The sequence below is a fragment of the Electrophorus electricus genome, chromosome 21, assembly GCF_041902795.1.
Source record: "Electrophorus electricus isolate QZ-2024a chromosome 21, ASM4190279v1, whole genome shotgun sequence".
NCBI lineage: Eukaryota > Metazoa > Chordata > Actinopteri > Gymnotiformes > Gymnotidae > Electrophorus > Electrophorus electricus.
This window is the reverse complement of record NC_137517.1, coordinates 17,222,501-17,227,500: the sequence shown is the minus strand read 5'-3', so window position 1 is coordinate 17,227,500 and position 5,000 is coordinate 17,222,501. Positions and strand designations below refer to the sequence as shown.

The 5,000-nt window shown below is 39.2% G+C and overlaps 1 long non-coding RNA gene across 1 annotated transcript in view; it reads right to left on the bottom strand.

Moving 5' to 3' along the window:
• Positions 1 to 3,656: 3,656 nt before the first annotated feature.
• LOC145652797 (uncharacterized) overlaps positions 3,657 to 5,000 on the bottom strand; it is a 3,095-nt gene continuing 1,751 nt past the window's right edge. Inside the window, exon 3 of the long non-coding RNA XR_014119053.1 lies at positions 3,657 to 4,191. This is a non-coding gene — a long non-coding RNA (uncharacterized LOC145652797). The remainder of the gene's footprint in view (positions 4,192 to 5,000) is intronic.

Genomic DNA, 5,000 nt, shown 5'->3' with positions numbered 1-5,000 from the left:
ATTAAATTGACCTGCAGACTGATATAATCCCATGGGATTAGGGGATTATATCCCAGGGACCATGTCGGACTATGGACTGCAGAATTATATGTAATCCACAAATGATATTTGAAAAAAATAAAATGTTTCTGGTAATAAATGGTTATTCATGTCTGATAGATAGATAGGATAGATTACAAGTCTGTAGATAGTGTGCACAATCCATTTAATCTATACACAAACATTTAATCTACAGACCACCGATTTAATCTACACGTCACCCATTTAAATATAAGATACCATCAAAAGAGAAAATCAGCCATCTGATTAAGAGAGTTAACCATCATTTACATGAGACAGTGCCTAATTTACATCTGTTATATCACAAATATGAGACAGTGCCTAATTTACATCTGTTATATCACACATATGAGACTGTCTAATTTACATGTTATATCATACACATGAGACAGTGCCTAATTTACATGTTACATCATACACATGAGACAGTGCCTGATTTACATGTTACATCACACATATAAGACAGTGCCTAATTTGCATCTGTTATATCACACATATAAGACAGTGCCTAATTTGCATCTGTTATATCACACATATGAGACAGTGCCTAATTTACATCTGTTATATCACACATATGAGACAGTGCCTAATTTACATCTGTTACATCACACACATGAGATAGTGCCTAATTTACATCTGTTACATCACACATATGAGATAGTGCCTAATTTACATCTGTTACATCACACACATGAGACAGTGCCTTCTTCTTAACGAGTCCTCATCTCTCAGCTGATCTTAGAACAGCCGATTTTAAGGAAGCTTCCTGTGATCACAGCGGCTTGTGTTCTTCGCTAGGTCCTGACCAAAAAACTCCACAAAAGAACCCTAATTCTCCCACTCCTAACCTCCACCTCACCCTCACACCAAATCACCAACCACTAAATGCAGCCTTGTTTAGCCAGGAGCAGAGCTAAATGTCGCGGCCGACATAAATTCTCGGGGGGAAGTCCGTAGCTCTCAGCAGAGCGAGAATCTGCTTTTCTGATTCCCACTCACAGATCCAGATTCATGGGGGTTGGAGGAGTGCTGACATTTGGAATTCCTCGATGACCTGGCCTTTTAGAGATGTGCATCACCAAACAGATGTAATGTCAATCACACACCCCACCACCCACACAACCACCACGAGTACTACCTTCCAGAATGATCCAAAAAACCGACATCATTTTTTCTCAAGATTTCTCTCAGGAGATGTGTGTTTACAAACAGCTCAAACAGGCATGTTACCTCACGATTATTGAATGAATAACTGATCCATCTAAATCATCACACCAAACATAAGACCTGCAAGACATATCTCACATGACGCGTGTGTATTAGTGTGTATTAAACCAAAGGTGAGTCTGTGTTCATTAAAGCTTAAAGCTCATCTCATTAGAACAGAGCAGTCTGTTCTAGAGATGGAGTTAAGATGAGTGTGCCGTTATGATGGCTGACGTTAATATGGGTCAAGCCCCAGCAGCTGAGAGAGAACTGAACTATCAATGTCTGAGTGCACCGCACCACCTTATTTAAGAGTCCAATACCTACTTTAATTAAGAGTACACCACCCCACCTTAATTAAGAGTACACCACCACACCTTAATTAGAGTACACCACCTACTTTAATTAAGAGTCCACCACCCACCTTAATTAAGAGTACACAATCCCACCTTAATTAAGAGTACACCACCACACCTTAATTAGAGTACACCACCTACTTTAATTAAGAGTCCACCACCCACCTTAATTAAGAGTACACCACCCTGTCACGGAAGGCTCGCCTCCCGCGAGGCACGTGCTTTGGCCAGCCACGTGCAGTGGGAGGACCTTCATTTGTGGCCACGCCTGTACACACCTGCACCTCATTTGTCTGTGTATTTAAACCCATGTCAGGGTGTACAGTATCTTTGGTCATTGTTGACGTAACGTGTTAATGTGGTGTTATTGTCAATGGTGATGTTAAACGTTATATTCGTTATTGTTAGCTGTATACGTGTTTATCGTCTGTACTTAGTGTCAACCGTTCCTCGTTTGTATTAATCGTGTGTGATTCTTGTGAGTGCCATTCGTGTTCTATGTCAAATGTTAATAAATGTACGTCCCAGACGTTGGGGTCTGTGCGTCCTGCCCCTCACTCGGGCCACCCCGCCTTACACACCCCACCTTAATTAAGAGTACACCACCCCACTTTTATTGAGATTACACCACCCACTTTTATTAAGAATACACCACCCACTTTAATTAAGAGTACACCACCCCACTTTTATTGAGATTACACCACCCACTTTTATTAAGAATACACCACCCACTTTAATTAAGTGTACACCACCCACTTGTTCTAGTCTTAATACCTTTTCAGTTATGAGGCCACACTGACTTCAGCATGCAGAAACATCCATGATCTCTGGTTATATAGTACAGTAGTAAGTGTAACGTCCATGATCTCTGGTTATATAGTACAGTAGTAAGTGTAACGTCCATGATCTCTGGTTATATAGTACAGTAGTAAGTGTAACATCCATGATCTCTGGTTATATAGTACAGTAGTAAGAGTAACGTCCATGATCTCTGGTTATATAGCACAGTAGTAAGTGTAACGTCCATGATCTCTGGTTATATAGTACAGTAGTAAGTGTAACGTCCATGATCTCTGGTTATATAGTACAGTAGTAAGTGTAACGTCCATGATCTCTGGTTATATAGTACAGTAGTAAGTGTAACGTCCATGATCTCTGGTTATGTGATACAGCAGTAAGTGTAACATCCATGATCTCTGGTTGTATGATACAGCAGTAAGTGTAACGTCCATGATCTCTGGTTATATAGTACAGTAGTAAGTGTAACGTCCATGATCTCTGGTTATATGATACAGTAGTAAGTGTAACATCCATGATCTCTGGTTATATAGTACAGTAGTAAGTGTAACATCCATGATCTCTGGTTATATAGTACAGTAGTAAGTGTAACGTCCATGATCTCTGGTTATATGATACAGTAGTAAGTGTAACATCCATGATCTCTGGTTATATAGTACAGTAGTAAGTGTAACATCCATGATCTCTGGTTATATAGTACAGTAGTAAGTGTAACGTCCATGATCTCTGGTTATATAGTACAGTAGTAAGTGTAACGTCCATGATCTCTGGTTATGTGATACAGCAGTAAGTGTAACATCCATGATCTCTGGTTATATAGTACAGTAGTAAGTGTAACGTCCATGATCTCTGGTTGTATGATACAGTAGTAAGTGTAACATCCATGATCTCTGGTTATATGATACAGTAGTAAGTGTAGCATCCATGATCTCTGGTTATATGATACAGTAGTAAGTGTAACGTCCATGATCTCTGGTGATGTGATACAGCAGTAAGTGTAACATCCATGATCTCTGGTTATATGATACAGCAGTAAGAGTAGCATCCATGACCTCTGGTTATATGATACATTATTAAGTGTAATGTCCATGATCTCTGTGCAAATACAGTCTGATGTTTGATATTTTATTGCTGCACTGGAGAAATTAAACTAATGTAACTAGTTAGTACTGGAAGACATTACACCCATTTCCTTTCATAAAAACACTCCTAAATCTTCACTCACTTCAGACAGCATTTTAAATTCAGTTTGTCTTTATTTGCACATTAAAGTTCAAAGTGAAACCAAATCATCATCCACATAACTGTCTTACACATCAACATCATAATCATCTGAACTCCATCACACATCTTCTGTTCTTCTGGTAAGTTACACATTCAAATGAAGAAAGCAATTCCACTGATATATGATGGCAGCCCCATAACACTACAGGTTGAGCTTTGTGTGGGGTAATTCGCGGGAAGTTTAAAACTGTACATTTAATTTTTTAATAAACCTTTTCTTTACAGTCATATGCAGGTTTAGCTTTAATTATCTCTGTAAACTTCATACTAATGAGCACTAGAGAACAGACAGGCAGCCGAGCTTCAGATCAGGTCAGGTGTGCGTGACGTCCACGTCAGCCCTGTGTTGTAGTCATGTTCACACTAACACGTTACCATGGAGAATCACATGTACAGTCACGTGTGTGTTTGGTCATCCTCTTCTCTCTGTGAGACTTAGAACACGTCAGCAGTGTGGTGTCCAGGTCAGCTGTGTGGTGTCCAGATACTGTAAGAACAGGACAAAACATTCAGCCATCAGACTGTACACACAGGTAAAAGGAGTGTAAACACCTCTAACACACAGTAAACTAAATACACAGAACACAAACTGTATAAGAGTTGTAGAGTCATTCTCTCTCACACACAAACAAAACACTCTCTCTGTAACACTCTCTCACCAAGACACACACCCATTCACACCCATTCACACCCTCCATACAGACACACACCCATTCACATCCATTCACACCCTCCATACAGAGTGTGAGGATGAGAGTGGAGTATTAAAGCTGTTTTAGATGTTCAGCATCTCCAGTGTACAGCATCACCATTATAGTGTCTAAACCACCATCATACACACATTAAAACTAACACAACCAAAGAGAAACACTATTGATCAAAGCTTGAACAATCACAAGAAAAAATGCAGAATTGACTAGTTATATTCTCCATATAAACATCCATAAACACCAGGAGAACTATAAAATCACTACAGAAACAAAATATCTTTCTCTGTCTCAAACAAAATTCCACATGCTTGGGCAAAAGAAAATCAGCAACACTACAACCCCACATATTAACATATGAAACACATCACCCACACTAAAGCTTAAAACTACAAACCCCACATATTCACATATGAAACACATCACCCACACTAAAGCTTAAAACTACAAACCCTACATATTCACATATGAAACACATCACCCACACTAAAGCTTAAAACTACAAACCCCACATATTCACATATCAAACACATCACCCACACTAAAGCTTAAAACTACAAACCCCACATATTCACATATGAAACACATC